Source organism: Acinonyx jubatus, chromosome D4, assembly GCF_027475565.1.
Source record: "Acinonyx jubatus isolate Ajub_Pintada_27869175 chromosome D4, VMU_Ajub_asm_v1.0, whole genome shotgun sequence".
Taxonomy (NCBI): domain Eukaryota; kingdom Metazoa; phylum Chordata; class Mammalia; order Carnivora; family Felidae; genus Acinonyx; species Acinonyx jubatus.
In genome coordinates this window covers 75,902,234-75,919,605 of record NC_069391.1, presented here as the reverse complement: position 1 = coordinate 75,919,605, position 17,372 = coordinate 75,902,234, and the positions used below count along the sequence as shown (strand labels likewise).

General features: G+C 40.6%; 1 long non-coding RNA gene across 1 annotated transcript in view; it reads left to right on the top strand.

Annotated features, from left to right (window-relative positions):
• The window catches only part of LOC113594217 (uncharacterized), a 198,599-nt gene extending 182,248 nt beyond the window's left edge, over window positions 1–16,351 (top strand). The window contains exon 4 of the long non-coding RNA XR_003414537.2: window positions 16,274–16,351. This is a non-coding gene — a long non-coding RNA (uncharacterized LOC113594217). The remainder of the gene's footprint in view (window positions 1–16,273) is intronic.
• Window positions 16,352–17,372: the final 1,021 nt, after the last annotated feature.

The following is a 17,372-nucleotide window of genomic DNA, read 5'->3' as shown; positions in this document are numbered from 1 at the left end:
CATGGTGCTTTACCAGAGGTAGATGTTCTTTCTCTCTCTCCTCTCTGTTTTATAAACACGTGTACAGGTGCATGCGTGCACACACACACACACACAGATTGTTGGGGAGGAGTGAGTTGTTTTAGATGAGATGAATGGCCACTGAGTCTTTCCATTTTCTGATGAGCCAATTTAAAAATGAATTATTCTGCCATCTCTTCCTCGAGCAACTATCTAAATGAAAGGATTGAAAAGCTGAATGGCTTCTCTCTAAAAAGCGCAGGGAACCAGACTTAAAAATCTCTACATCTCCGCAAATGCTCCCTCCATAGTTGATCTACTTCGCTCAGGTTCAGAGGGGGAACCAATGAAGCTATGAAGTCTTGAAAGGACAAACACTTAGGAGTACAGACAACGGGTTTCAAGGAGCCTGCAAAAAATTCTAATCTCTGTAAATAGAACAGGTTTGTGCAAATTAAAAATGAGGTGAGTGACCTTGGGCAGGAAGGTAAGTGCTGGGAAAAGCCAAAAATTGAGAAAGAGCTGAAACGCTCATGATTTCACTCAGTCGGGTACAGAGGTACAGAGGTCGAGAAGAGCCAAGAAAGGCTGAGGAGACAGGAGACAAAGAGGATCATTTGAACAGAAGTATTCAGAGGGAAACAAAATGCCCTTAAATGTACTTGAACCCTGATTTACAATGCAAAACCTTTCACTTCTCACCAAGAAGGAGTCTGAAATAATTTTCTTTTTTTTTTTTAACGTTTATTTAGTTTTGAGAGAGAGACAGATAGACAGACAGTGAGTGGGGAGGGGCAGGGAGCGAGGGAGACAGAGGATCCAAAGCAGGCCTTGCCTTGACAGCTGAAAGTGATGTCATGAACCTGAACTGAAGTTGGATGCTGAACCGACTGAGCCACCCAGGTACCCCCTGTTTTTTTTTTTTCTTTTTTGATCCAAAGTGTACATAAAGAAATGGAAAGTCAGAATTAAGGGTATTTTTTTTTTTTTTTGATGACTCAGACCTAAGCTTTCTGATGGAATAGTGGGATTTGAATTTGGGACAGAGAAAGAGAGAGAGGGAGATGGAATTATCCAACTTTTCTCCACTCTCCATTTGAATTTGTCAGTAAAGGTAGGTCACACTTCAATATATGCCCTTTTTAAAATCTTCAACTTAAATCCCCAGTATTCTTTATTTATTAGGCTGAGGTTACTTTACCTTGATTTTTAAAGACAGCCCCCAAACTGTCTCATGTGTAAAAACTAGCTGTGGGAGTTTTTTTTAATTACAGATTCTCAGGCCTTCTCTCCCCCTCAGAGAGTATAAATCATTTGGGTTGTGGTTTGATCCTGGACTCTGCACTTTGAAAATAATCTCTTGTGCTTCAGATGTAGGACTCTAAAACTATACTTTAAAAAATATTCATTTATGTAAAAGCACCAATAATATGATTAGCAAAACATCCAGATGTTAAGTATCTTTATAATAAATTGATATGTTTTCAAATTCATTTTTAGTCTCTATACTTTATGATTGTTAAATGGGCTATATCCATGGATATGGTATAACAGAGCGGAGGATGTTCTAGTACCGTATGGTTATAACTATCAGGGAGAGGCATCTGGATCTTAAAACATAGTGTTCATGGCTTGAATGGCTTCCCAGAGTTGGGAAGGTCAGAGAGATGTGGCCTACCTCACTTGAACAAGAGGAAAGGAAGATCTAATTATATCTCTTTCAATCTCTTCCACATTTTTACTTAATGATGACTTGGTTAAATGATTCTCAGAGTGTTGATGGAAATATATTTTCACTGGTAGACAATGCTTCAATCTATTTACAAATAAGTTCACTTAGTTATTTTTTAAAATCTTTATTTATTTATTGAAAGAGCGAGAAAGAGAATATGAGTGGAGGAGGGGCAGACAGACACAGAGAGAGACAATCCTAAGGAGGCTCTGCTCAGGGCTTGATCTCACGAACTGTGAGATCACAATCTGAGCCAGAATCAAGAGTCTGCCGCTTAGCTGACTGAGCCATACAGGTGCCCCATACAAACAAGTTTATTTAGTTGTAAGGAAGGTATTTTTTTGCCTACATAAAGGTAATCACAAATATATAGGCTTATAGCTGAGAAATAATATCATCAAATGGACAAAGTGAGTATTCAGAAATGATATATAAGGTTTATGATATACAGTCTGAGTAGAGGGTCTCTCTTACTAAGAAAAATGGTCAAGCCTTGTGGAGATAAATTCAAACCACAGGACAACTTTCATATTTTGTAAAAGAAGAAAGCATTACGGATTCTTATGATTTTTATTATCTTGATAATGGATCGACCCACTTGGTGAAACCATTTTGTGTTTTCTTCAAAAGGATTCTTGGGGTGCATGGGTGATTCAGTCAGGTAAACATCCAACTTTGGCTCAGGTCACAATCCCATGGTTTGTGGGCTCAAGCCCCACATGGGGCTCTGGGCTCACAGCTTAGAGCCTGGAGCCTGCTTTGGATTCTGTGTCTCCCTCTCTCTCTCTGTCCCTCCCCTGCTTTTGCGTGCGCTCTCTCTCTCTCTCTCTCTCTCTCAAAAGTGAATAAATAAACATTTTTTAAAAATTTAGAAAAAAGTATTCTCCAACTTGGTGGGAGTATTCCTTACTTTAGCGTGGATTTTCTAAATAAAGTCAAAGTCACTATAAATGTAATCTAATCTTCCAACTTACTAATAAAAGTAAAAAAACCCCAATACTTCATACTAATATACTGCATAATTTGACATAATTATTTTTAAATTAGGTAAAACAGGTGCAGATTTAGTTCATGGTGGATAAAACCAATGAGGTATACAATTACAAAGGGTTACATCTATTGGTTCAGCATGGATCAAACCGGGTTAAACTGAAAACCTGGTCCGACTCTTTTAAAGTTAATACTCACTGAAACCAGTTCTAACCAGTCCACAAAATTACCCTTTTAACCACTTAGTTACTTAACTGCCTCATCTCCCATGGCTTGTCATCCAACGAGCTCATCCTAAATCTTGCCACCATCGGAAGCTGCATAGCCTCTGAAGTTTCCATGTCAAACAAATCATTCTTGGAGACTATAACTTATTCTAACAGTTATTTCTAGTAGTTTCCTAAACTGTTAACAGTTCTTGTCCATGCCTTTGCCCCATAACTCTGCCTCCTTTTCTCTATTCCTCCTGCTGTCTCTATTTTCCCCTTCACAGCACTTGGATTCCATTCCTAATCACTCACTGTAGTTACTTTCTCGAAAACATCTTCAGCTCACTTGTCCTCACTCTCTTCTTATGTATTCATATAGCAAAATCTGAACATTGGTCAAACCCAACGTACTTCTTTTCGTTTCTGTGTCTATACTGGAGGAGCAGAATCTTTTGTGGGGGTGGGGAGAGCAGTGGAAATCACAATATGGCCGACTGGCATCACTTGAAAGCAATGACTAGAAGCCCAAAATGGGTGCTGTCTGGAAGGTCTGTCACAATACCTTCACTGAGTATGACAGGTTTAATGAACAGGCTTTTACTTCCAGGGACAAAGCAGGAAGTTCCTTACTTTTCTCTAGCCACTGCTTTCCAGCTCGGTGACAAGGATTTCTCTTCCTTGCCCACTGATGGCATCTTAGGCATATTCTATGCTGCCTGACCACTTTCAGCCATAAACAGACACATTCTGATCCCAAAGAAAAAAGTGTAGTCCAGTCTAAATTACAACTCAAGCTTATCACCCAGTTCAAAGTTTCTCCTATTCCCCAACTCAGGACTAACCCATAGTAGGAGGATGTTCAGTGGCTTAAGAGGAGCAGAGTGCACATTTTCAATGTTTCTTCACTTTGCTTGTCCATTTCTCTCCTCTCTACCCCCACCCCAACCCAAACCCTTGTTAGGTGTCTTTGGGCTCCTGGAAGCCTCAAGATCAAGAGAGGATGAATGAATTGGAGATCAGGAAAGAACTTTTCACTCAGCTAAGGCTGACGGAAGTTGTCACTTGTCTGTCAGTTGACCTCTGTCAGGTCAGATATTCAAATTGCTGGCTTTTCTGTTGTCTGTAGTGACCCCCTCCCCCAGTGGAGAGAAACCTACCACCTCAGGTTCCGTACCCCACCACCTTCTCCACCACCTTCCCAAGAGATAAGTAAACAGCCTTTTAAACCTTGGGTTCATTGTGCCTTAAAGGGAGAGAACTCTTGGGGCGCCTGGGTGGCTCAGTTGGTTGAGCGTCCGACTTCGGCTCAGGTCACGATCTCGCGGTCCGTGAGTTCGAGCCCCGCGTCACGCTCTGGGCTGATGGCTCAGAGCCTGGAGCCTGCTTCCGATTCTGTGTCTCCCTCTCTCTCTGCTCCTCCCCCGTTCATGCTCTGTCTCTCTCTGTCTCAAAAATAAATAAATGTTAAAAAAAAAAAGGGAGAGAACTCTTTCAGCAAAGACGCTGTAAGAATCTTCATATCTGACTCCCCGCTTTGATGACCGCTCACCCTGCAGCAAACGGCACAACGCTTGGTCTGTTGGATCAGCCCATTTCAGGACGATTCCACTAACTGAGCTCTTTTCTTGTGCTCTCATCATGAACAGGTGAAAGCAAGAAGCAAGCAACTGTAGCTCTACATTTTATTTACTGAAGATGCCCTCTGATTGCTCCCTTGGGGCCCTCCAAACCTTCTACTGTCCTTAGAGAAGGCAGTACAGTTAACCTAAATTGATTCATTCTAAACCCCCTTTCTCTAGATTCCTTTCCAAACAACCCTCCTTTGTGAATTCTCAGACCATGGTTATATAGGCTGTACGACATCGTGATTACTAGGCCATTTTGCTACCTTTTTGCAGACTCTTCCTAAAAGTGTCCAGCAGACCCTTCAATTTCTCTCAGCTTTGGGGCTCTAAGTGAAGTTCTGAAATCAATAGGAAATATCCCATTCAAACTCCTTCCACATCTGTAATTTATTTCCTTTCGTCCTCGAGATGGCTCATTTACGTCTTTTCCTTTTGCTTCGTATCTTGCGCTCATTATGTTCCATTCCCTCCCAGCTGTTGACTTTGTCTCACACTTTGTTGAAAGAACAAATACCATGATAAGAAAACTAAATAGGCAAATGTAGCCATGTTCTCTGCTTTCCTTTTTGCTTCCAGGAAGAGGTCTCCCCTTTCAACTAGAGTTTATTGTGAAATTTCTGAGGTTATCAGCCTGGAGGAGAAGAGCTTTTGTAAAATTTGTCTTGGAAAACAAGAATCAGAGTGAAAATAGAGGAGAGGACGACCGGGGCTGGAAACCTGGCCACCAAAGTTGGGAGGACATGACAATTTAAACACAGATCTTTAAAAATACTCTTCTATTGTAATAGGATGAAATTATGCAGTTTCATTTTATCTTTTATTTTCATAAACATTAACACGGGCGTATGTTTACTGTTACCAAAAAATGCTGAGAGACTTTTATCTGCCGTTATGCCTTGAGAACAAATGACAGTAGCTCCCAACTCAACTCGTTGGAACAAAAAGGAAATTTTATTATCTTGCATATAGATCATGTTGAGAGATGGTTGAACTGTGAGCTCGCTGACATTCCTTAAGGACTCAGGTTCTTTCCATGCCCTGCCATTGTGTGGACGTTGGTTTTTTTCCCTCAGACTAGCTCCCTCTTGGTGTTGAGATAGTTTTGTCAGGCCAGGCATCAAATTCAGGACAACTTTGAGAGAAAGAAGAGGCAAGTAGTCTCCCAAGAATCCTCCCTTAATATCTCATTGGACAAAACTGAGCCACGTGACATCCTCTAATTCAATCACTGGCTGGTGGCATAGAATTACCATGGGTAATGAACAGATCAATGAAACCAAGAGTTAGTTTCTTGAAAAAATAAACAAAATTGACAAACCTCTAGCCAGGCTTCTCAAAAAGAAAAGGGAGAGGACCCAAATAGATAAAGTCATGAATGAAAATGGAATTATTACAACCAATCCCTCAGAAATACAAGCAATTATCAGGAAATACTATGAAAAATTATATGCCAACAAACTGGACAACCTGGAAGAAATGGGCAAATTCCTAAGCACCCACACACTTCCAAAACTCAAACAGGAAGAAATAGAAAACTTGAACAGACCCATAACCAGTGAAGAAATTGAATCAGTTTTCAAAAATCTCCCAACGAATAAGAGTCCAGGACCAGATGGCTTCCCTGGAGAATTCTACCAGACATTTAAAGCAGAGATAATACCTATCCTTCATTGGACTAATCAGGACTTACCCCTTAGTTAGAGATGGGATCACGTTCCCTGAGGGGTAGAAATAGGAGTTCTGTTTGCAAGGAAAGAGGCACCTAAATGAAACCCCTCAGGCTTATAAAGCACGTAAGCATCAGTATCAAATTCCCTCTTCCCTTCCTCATTATTGCCCATTATTCAGCCAATTCATTTGTTCAGCAGATGTTTATTGAGTATATACAGTAAACCAGTCACTGTTCTAGGTCCTGGGGACACGGTGGAAAAGTTCTTCAGTTTTTACTTCTTCTAGTGGTTACTCCATATGCTAAATTATATGCTTATGATACAGTTCCTTGATGTATCAAATTTAGGCATTGCCTATTGACTTCCTGCCATGAATCATGAGGATTTAATTATTTTATCGTCTCTCCTACCTCTCTCCATATTATATAGTCCCTCCGTGAATTTTCAAAGGGGATTTTTAAACCTATTTTTTTTGGTTCTTATTTAATAGACCACAGACTCTCTCTCTCTCTCTCACTCTCAACCTCTCTCTCAGCATTTAGCATTTATTGAATTCCTAATAGCAATTTGGCAACAGAAATATGAAATCTTGCTCATGTCTTCATTTCTTGGGAGCTTTCCAATGCCATTTTTAGTTGCTTTTAATTTTCACCCTTTGGTGCCTTGGAGGTAGCACTTATTTTCACATTCCTTCTCTCTCAATCAAGGACATCCCAAGGGTGAAAGACTGATATTTCATTTCCTTGAGAACCCAGCAGCTGAAGTAGATGACAGACATCTGAGGGAAGGCTCGCCCTTTAATGGACAATACATCTTAGCTTCCAAATTCATAAAATAAAGTCGTTAGTCCTCTTTCCATGATCCTCAGCCTCTTTCATCCCTCAACCTCCATTAGCTGGCTTTTCTTAAAAATACAGTCAATATTAAGAATATTTACATTTTACACCCTTTCCTTGACAATGGTAATGTTTTTGATTCTAAAAAGGTGAAAATCAGCAAGTACCATATTATGACTCTGTAAATATTTTTTGCTGAAGACTCGAAGAGTGTGCTCAGATTACATGTTTTTCCTTCATGGGTCAATGTCACTACAAAATAATTATTCCAGCCCAAAATTTGACTGGATATTCTCTCTCTCTCTCTCTCTCTCTCTCTCTCTCTGAAAAATAAGCCACCCATTATCTTATTTTATTACCAAGTCATACCAAGATTTTAATCACGTTGTGTAATTCATAGCTTCCCAGCAACTGATTGCAAGAATGGATTCCAGGTCAGCCAGGTTCTTGATCCCTTAGCCCTCAGGTCAGCCAGGCAGGCCCAAGGCTCAAGGCACACAGATCGGTTGGCCTTCAGGGGCATACACCCTCTTCGTTTACTTCAGTGTACTAGATATATATTATATAGTATCATTTTTGTGTGTGTGCCATGATATGAGAAAGGTCGAGAGGTACTGGAAACCTTTCAACATTTTACCCGTCCCACCCCCAAAGAGATCTCCTAGAATCTGAGGTTTACTCTATTTCTGTTCAAAGTTACCATGTCAGGACTTTCTTCCTTTCTCTGCTCTCCTGGATTCGATTTGTCATGTTCTTGGATGTCATGTTTTCTTCTTTCTGGGTTTGCTCTCTCAGTTACCCAGAGGGTAAAAGACATTCTGAGACAATTTCCAATGTGTGTGTGTGTGTGTGTGTGTGTGTGTGTGTGTGTGTGTGTGGTGGAGAAAGGGGAGGATAGCTTCTCACACATCACCAACAAACAATTCTCTGACACATGCTGGGTATCCTACTATTGAACTCAATTCTGATACTGTTTATCAAGAGAGAGCATCAGATCCCACAGGTTAAGGGCTCAGGCCCACAGGCCTCCCCACCAACCCCCACTGCCAACTTCAGAACTCAATTGCAAGTTCAGGTTGTCACCTGTGCTTCTGACCAAGTGGCCATAGATCAGAGTTTCCAACAACCTCCTCCTGGGATTGGATTAATTTGCTAGAACAGCTCCAAGAATGCAGAGAATCATTTCTCTTACTAGATTCCCAGATAATTATAAAAGGATACAACTCGGGAATAACTAGATAAAAGAGTTGCACAGAGAAAGGTGTGGGAGAAAGGTGTGGAGCCTCTGTGGCCTCTCCAGGTATGCCAACTTCCTCAAATCTCCACATGCTCATCAACCCAGGAGTTGTCCAAACGTCTTTTTTTTTTGCTTTTGCTTTCTATGGGACACTTCATTACACAATCTTGATTGATTAAATCATTGGCCATTGGCAAGTGATTTGACCTCCAGCCCCTCTTCATTCCCTGGACAGTCAGGGGGGCGAAACTGAAAGTTATAACCCTCTAACCACATGGTTGGTTCTCCTGCCAACCATTCCCCTTCCTTAAGTGCTTTCCTCATTTACATAAGGAGATACCTTTATCCTCTCCTCACTTAGGAAATGTCAGGGGTTTTAGAAATCTGTGCCAGAAACAAGGACAAAGACCATATATATATTTCTTATTATAAATTACAATGTCACAACATGTCTTCAAATTACTTTCTAGGAAGCATACTAGGAGGGAAGATTTCTGAATCTTCTATTTTTCAAAATATGTTTATTCTGCCTTTGCACAGGATTGATAGTTTGGCTGAATATAGTCCTCTCAGAACATTGACAACAGCCTGTTTAGTTTTCTAGCATTTGGTCGTTGATGGGACACATTGTTTTTTGGTTGTGGGGGCCTGGGTTTGAGCTGGAAGCTTCTAGGATCTTTTGTTTATTTTTGATCCTTTGAAATATCATGATGGTGCATCTGGGGGGCTGTTCCCATTCATTCAGCTGGGCACCCAAGAGACCCATTCGGTGTGGACATCCATGTTCTTCTTTAGCTGTAGAAAATTGCTTCTGTTTCTTTGAATTTTCCCTTCTGTTTTCTCTATTCAGTCTTTCTAGAACTTATATCAGATAGACATTGGGCCTCCTAGATAAATCCTTATTGTCATTTTTCTTTACTCTCATATTTTTCTTTGTTCTATATTCTTAGAAATTTTCTCAATTTACCTTCTAAACATGAGTTTTAAGACCCTAGAGCAAAGTCCTTCTTATCTGAAACTTGGGGCTGTCCAAATGTAATAGCTGGTTCCTTATCTGTTGAGCCTAAAGCAAAACCTTCTAACTGGCAAGCCCCATTCACATACTCAGAGCTTCTTCTAATTTTTTGGAGCTCCTTTTGAGCTATTTGTCAAAAGTTCCATGATATATTTTGAAAAATTATTGTTAATGATCTACAATCCAACAACAGAGTTTTGCCTTTTCAATTTTTCAAAAGCGTGACTTGGAAACTACCTGGTAGGCATGTACATTTGTTACTCAGTCATTAGGGTCATTCACTTTCCCAGACCTAGACCAGTGTTTTGAATTCATTTGGTGTCTGATGGGTTTTTAACACCCTGAAGCAGTGCACCATATTAAGATGCAGTAGACTGTATGCCTCTTTTGTAAAGTGGAAGAAGGCATTTGTAAATGGGATGGCTTGACTGTAATACATTCCCAGTCTATTCAGTTCTAGGAAGGAAAATATGTGAAGGGTGAAGATCCAATCTGATTCCCTTCAAACTATTCTATCCACTGGGAAGGCTTTGTGAACTCCCAGGGATAGTGGCAGTCCAGAACACTATTGAACTATGGGAAATCAGTTCCTTTTGAGCCTTTGATTTTAAGAGCCATTGATCTTTCCTTTCTCCTAAAAAGGACACAGCAGCTTCAAAAAAATAAAAAATAAATAAAAATAAAAATAAAAAACTTTAAAGAGGGTCTTGAAGTGTTTGGGGAAAAATAAATGTAAACTGAAGAAAAGAAAAAGGTCTTTGCTTCGGAAGCCTGATAGACCAGGAGGAGACTGCACGAAAGTGAACCAAATAAAATCCAATGTTCCAATATGATTAAAAATGGAAATTAGAGGTTTTCATCTTGAGAGGGCTCTTTTTGTGCAGACTGTCTTTTTGTGCCAAAACAGCAGACTGATGTCTTATCCGAAGATCTTAAAATCATAATAAATTATCATTAGGTTATAATAGTTTGGGGAAGATTGTGAATAAAGGTGGGCTGACAGATGATCGCTTTGGGACAGTGGCTTTCAATCTTTTTAAACACAGCTCACAGTAATACAATTTGTAGTTATATAATTGAAATGGGAATTCTGTCAAAAAAAAAAAGAAAGAAAGAAAGAAAAAGATTACCCTTACACTTAGAATGTGAGATATTCTCTGATATTTTGCCTTCTCTTCTTCATTCTTCCCATCTCTGAAAAACAGTGCTGGTCAAGAATTACCAAATTTATTTCACAACCCACTAATGAGGAATATGTGTAGTCTGGAAAACATTGCTGAAAGGTCCTCTGAGAAAAAACCTTAGATCTTTGTATTAAATATTTTAAAACAATCTTGTAAAGAAAACCACGCTTATCTTTCACTCATCTCTGCTTAGGGGAAACCAAGCTGTTCACACTCCAAGGCCAAAACCAAAATCCTTTTGGTGGCAGCCCACCCCAGATGTAGGTAGGCCTAGTGTCTAGGATAAATTTGCTTCTGGAATGCTACAGCACAACAGCAAATAAGAAAAAAAATCAGCCTAATGGAGAATCAAAGTCGTCAGAAGCCGACCTTTCAAATGATGTAAACGTTCTGTTCTGGGATGATAGAAAGTAGGGGTGGAATGGGGTTGGAGGAGGCGGGGGAGGGGGGTTGGGAAGGAGCAAGATTTAAGAGAATGGATGATGGAAGTGGAAAGTTACTGGATCTTCTTCACACAGATGATTTTCTCAATAGAGAGCTAGATTATCTATGTGTTCCACACATCTCGTAACTGATAGCTGTCCTCATCTGCCCTCTTGCTCTAAGAGGAGAAGTATGCGGAATTAAACAAAGACATCAACTTCCTAAGAATGTGCTCGTGGAGTTGGCTGGAGCCTATGAGGGTAATGAGAGAACAAACACATCATTAGGACACAATCCAAGCAGCCCGAGTAAATGAACACAACAGAAGAGGGCTGTAGGAAGACTGCTGAAGGCAAGAAATGGCTTGTAAGAGAATGGGAACATATAAATTTTCCATCTACCTATTACTCTGAGAAAATACTTTGAAAGGTTCCTTTTACAGTGAGGTCAAAAAAAAAAAAAGGTAAACAAACAAAAAAAAATCTCTGAGTTACACAATGTTATCACTTCTGAACAAAGAATTAAACAAGATGTATTACCCTGAGATGTTTCGTGATTGAAAAAACACCCAGAGTGCCTAGCCCTTTGAATACTTAACAACCCCTGGGACTATGAATAGAAAACTTATTGGGAGGATTAAAAACTAAAAGAGATAAAGAAGAGCATTGTGCTACTATCCATGGGAGATCTGAAGTGGCTCTAAATGGATTCCTAAAAGGAATTTCCCAGGGGAGCTCTTAGACCACCCAAACACAAAGCCCAGTCCAAACCAATGGAGTCCGAGTTTCTGGGAATGGGATCCAGGCGTCAGCATTGTTGAAAGCGAACGAGCAGCCAGAGTTGTTCTAGACCCTTCCCACTCTCAGTGTGGCCTGTGGATCAGCAGCAGCAGTAGCCCCTGGAAACTTCTCAAACACACAGAACTTCAAGCCCTCCCCTAGGCGTACGGAATCAGAATCTGACATTTGACAAGGTCCTCAGATGATTCTTATGCAAGTTACATTTTGAAAATCACTGATTTAAAAGATACACAGTATTAAATTCGGATGTCTGCTGCTTCCTTAATATTTAACTGTTTCTTCCTCGATGCTGATCTACATCACAGCACTTGGAACGAGCTAAGTAGCAGCACCTGCTTTGTTTTGCTGTCCCTGACTTCTCTAACTGCTCAGAGTTGGTGCCGTAATGCCCATGACCTATAATGCCAATTCCTGTCTTGGTAATAATTATGAATATCCTTGGCCCTCCTCAAGCGGGATTTGAATGTTCCAAGGATGCTACATAGAATCCAGTGTCATTTGCTGACATCCATATCCTGGGACAAATTTTGGTATGTTAATCCTGTTTATTTATGCTTTAGATTAAGCAGCATCAGTATGAACACTAAGACCTTGCTCCTGCCCTCTGCCTCTTGTGGTTTTCTCTTTGGGTTTCTATTGCTAGTTCTAGTTAGAACCCTATTCTGAATCCAAAAAAGTGATTGTGGGGGCAGTCGGCCTTCCTTGCTTCTGGCATTTATCCTTCAAAAAGTTGGCAAGAGTCCTGAATCCATACACAGACCTAGATGATGATGCCACCCAGTTGGTTCTGTTGATATTGGCTCTCCCACACATCCAAGTTTCCTATGCGTTTTTACCTCATTTGTCTACCAAGCTACTGGAATGGACTGATAGCCATTAAAATAACTTTTAGGGTAGAATTCATCCTACATTCTACTGCAGATGACCTCTCCAGCAGCATCTCTTCAGTTCCTGGCCCTGGAACAGGACTTTATAAATTCCCTGCTCTAGTCTTCCTTTCTTTCTGGGTGTATTCGATTGTATGTGATCCATAAAACTTCACGTCTCCTGCCCAAGTGAGCTCTAACATTACTCATATTGTAGATGGTCCATGTAGAGACATCTCAAGTTCATAAGACTTGTAAGGAAACCTCAGATGACTTCTGTATATAGGGACAAAGAAGCAGAAAGTGAAAGAAGAAATGCAAAAATAACTTTACTAAACCAGAAAAATCTCTTCCATTCTATTTTTGGTGAACCTCAGCTTATTCCTGGACATATTGTTGGATTGTCCTTGTGCAGACATATTCTGAGATCCTGGGGAAAACTAGAAGGCACTAGAAGTGGAAGCCTTAAAGGGTCATACCATGACTTGCTCCTGTAGTCATAGAGTGCATTTGGGGACATGCACAACTCTGGCTCATTGAGGTAGAGTCAACTCATTGAAGAAGAGTTTCAGTCCCTTCTGAAAGGGAAGATATGAAATTCCCCCCAAAAAGTACATACAGATTCATGTGGCATTCAAATCATAAGAATAAGATATGTAGTTGGTTTAGAGTCAGGAGCTTTTAAACTGAACAGCTGTAACCCATTTGGGCAGTCGTGCAAAACAGAAAGTTGGCAAACCAGATAGTCTTTTCAGACATTAAACACAAGACACTTGGGGCCAAATCTTGTGATTAAGAAATCAAATGTTTTCTTTTCCCCCTTCCAACCTGTTCTCAGAGTGTGGAAAGTTATATGATTTTTCTTCTCTGACTCTCTGGTTTTGGTTATTGGGAACTGCCTGTCTCTTCAGCCACTGGAGGTCAACTCAATTCAATTCAATCCAGTCTAGTCCAATCCACTCTAATCTAATCCAATTTGGCCTCATCCACCTTTTTTGAGGGGGGGGGGAGACCTATAGGAACATCAAAAAGTTAAGTGCACTGGGGGCTCATACACCAGGTTGTCCACAGCTCAGCTCATAAAATATCACGGCTCTGGTGTAATACCTGTACCTCTTCGCTCCCACTTAACACCTAGAAACGTGGTTTCTAGATACTTTCCTGCATCCCGGATTCTGCTTTATAATTACCAGATTGTATACATTATTGATTTTTTCTAATCCACTCAGGCATGACCTGTTGCCTGTCCCAACTCTCTAACTGTAACCAACATAGTCGTTTTCTATCTCTTATCCTAACTCTTCCCTCGGGCATCTGCCCATACCTCTGTCTTTCATTTCAACCTTTCAGACTTTATTTTCTCCTCCCATGGCTTGACCTGGTAGAGAACGCTTCCTTTAGAAGGTTTTCCTTTCAAGTACACAAGCAGAGATATGCACGAACATCTGGGGTAAGCCTTTTGTTCAACTTCAGCCCCTAGTGAATATGAAGACAGGTCTTCTGAGCAAAAGAGAAAAAGGCAAGATTAATGAGAACAAACATCAGAGAAATGCCTTCATGTCTAGAAAACATTAAGAACCTGCTTTGGACACATTTGAACATTTGTGTGTTTTGATTCTAACCTCTTTCTATCTAGTCTAACCTGGGGTAGACCAGACTCCCAAGAGGCCTGGCAGCAGGAAGTAGGGTATTGCAATGAAAAGTAGCTGCTGGTTCCTGGCTCTCATGAGGAAAAGGGTAGAGCCAAAGCCTCCAATCAGCAGGAAAACACCCAGAATGGTCTTACGGTGCCTTAAAATATAGGACCACTGCCCTACCAATTGGCAAACAACCATTGCCCCACCTCTTCCACCCACTTCTTGTTGCCCTGGTGGCTTGACTGCCTTCACAGGTTACTCTTGTGCCTCCAGCAACTAGAAGTCTAACATTTTGATTTGTGGGTCTTGGGCTCAATCCCTGGTTAAATATGGTAAAAACCATTTTTGGATGATCACTCTTGACTCTGGTAGGAAATGAATGCTTAGAGCGTCTTTAGGAACTACTAGGAAAGGGAATAACCTTTTAGGATTATCTTAGGAAGAGAAGTGCTTATAACTTGCCTCCTGAGTTAAATTCCTTAGGGGCTGCCCAGAGTCATCCTACTTCTTTTCCTTTAACCATTCTCCTCACTAATTTGGTACGAAACCATCTATCTGATGACCTAGTCTCACTGCTCCTCTGTTCTCCATGTCTGTCTTCATAGGCACCAGTTTAAAGTCCTTCTTTCATGTAGTGACCTCAGTCACTTTTCTGGACAGGGGATGATTGGTTCTAAATCTGATAAGCAGATTCTTCCCCAGGGTTGGCTTTATACCACCATGCCGCCACATGACAATTTCTCTGCTTCCTCCACCAGGGACAATCAGCTACTAGTGAAGTCTAGCACCTCTTGCCATCGTCCTCCTGGACAGCATCATGGTGAAAGAGAGAGGGAGTTTGGGAACCAGATGGTTCTGAGTTTGAAATCCAACTTTTCTTGACTACTTGGGTTGCTAGAGCAAATGACTGAACTTTTGTGAGGCTGTTTCGGTTTTTGTTTTATCTGCAAAAACAAAAGTAGATCTTACTTTATAGGGACGAGAATAATAATAAGTGAAATGATACTGTTGTAGTGATCCATTTATTTCCTTGGTCTACCCAGCATCTCTTTAGGGAATCACCCTCCCTATTCTTATTCTATGTGACTTGACAATAGGAATGACCTCATTACCTAGGGGGCCAGAGTTCTGTGTATGGCTAGCCCATTAAAATCTTCCCGGAGAATCTGATGAAACAATCCCCCAAAATGTATTTTCTTTTCATTAGTGCATTTGAAATAGGCCCATGGACAAAAAGAATGATCTTTTTATGATTCTTATCCAATGTGTTACATACTTTGGGAATAACGGTTATAATGGTGTCCTGGCACTCATAACGTGGAATATGGACATGCCTACGAAGCTGCAAGTTTGCAGTCTCTGATACAGGGCACTAAATTAGATTTTGATAACAATGGCAGCCATGTCAAGTCATCCATAAGTTAGCTTAAGAAAAAGTCGAACATACCGGTTCGTGTGTCGTGGAACTAGGATGGTGTGTCGAGGCAAAGGACTGGCCTTAGAGATGCCAGGAAGTCTGAGAGTGTCACCCCTGCTCTCTGAATGTCCATTTGCTTTATGATCGATCCCCACTGCAAATGAGTGACTAGATGGGGACGGACATCACCAGAGATAACTGTAAGTCTTCATAATCTCAGTTTAGCAACCCCAGGAGAAAGAGAGAACATATTTTCCTCTCAGTGTCTGTGAAGTGTCTTCCAGTGTCCTTGAAGGCCAAACCGTAAGTTCCTAAAACTCAGGTTGTTCTGATTTGAGTCATTTGATCATGGCCGGGCCAGTCTCTGAGGTATATGAATACATGCATGCGCGTGAATTTCTTGCACGGCGTAATTGGCACATTCACTAAATCTGTATGAGGAGAGAGGCAGCCATTCCCAAAGGATAGAAGGTGCAATTACCTAAAGAATGGTGGGAAGGGAGGCTTGAGTAGACCAAAATTGAGTAGACCAGTAGATGCTATTGATATGATCATCATCATCCCCTTCATTCTTATATTATTTTTATTATTATTATTTGCCATCACAAGTGTAACTCTCATTACCCTTGCAGGAAGAATATACCTTACTGTGATTGGCTGTCACACCGACTTTCAGGGCATGGGGACACTCAAAAGCAAAGGGAAATGGGCTTCATAAAAGGTAGGTGTTTGGCCCCTTTGACAGTAAAAATTGAACTACCTTCTCTGGCAACAGCATATACAACTGGTATCTCCTTATTAAGAGGAAAAAACCATCATTGCTAACCGATGGCATGCATTATGATCCATCTAAAAATAGTAGGGTGAGTTGGGGTTGAAGCTTCACAAAAAAATGTTTTAGATACGCAGAAATATCACGGGCCAAGGGCTCCTGGAAACAGTGTCCTCACCTGAAAGACACTCACGTCCCATATGACACAGCCTGGTGCACTTTGTGGCTCTTTAATGAACGTGAATTCGATATAATTCTTGAACCAGGGGAGCAAAGGCAATATCTTTTAATAGCTCATATTCTATATGTCATATCTTCGGTAATAAGACGCCAGAAGGGATATTTCTGGCTGTGGTTGGTTAGTATTAATCCATGTACATTAGAAGACATACAAAATATCCCTATTTGTCCATTTTCTGCAGCAATGTTTCTTTGACTTTATTGCATAATTGGCTTTCTTAAAAATAAAAAATAAAATAGTCACTCGGTAAAATACATCAACGTTGACATGACAACCAATTCTCCTAGTATATTGTGGATTTGGAAATTCAATAAATGCAGATGTATACTTAGGCAAATTCACAAAGACACATCATAGAATTTCTACTTTATATAAATTAGAAAACGATTTGGAGCTTTTATGGCTCTTGGTGAGATCATGACCTGAGCCCAAACCAAGAGTCACACGCCTAAGTGCTGAGCCACCCAGGTGCCCCACAAAATTTTTTTTAGTCTAAGTACGTCCCACGCAGTAATTGGGTCAGACCTTTGCAGAAAACTATTCGTTGTTATCTGGAATTCAAATTTAACTGGGCATCTTATGTGCTTACTTGACTCAGACCCGGCCTTTAAGGGAGGAAAATCCTTCCCAGCAGTCCCTTGAGTTTACATACCACATCACACAGTTAACCTTCTCCAAGAATGTCTTCTTTCCCCTGTATCTCTCCAAAGTTGTACTC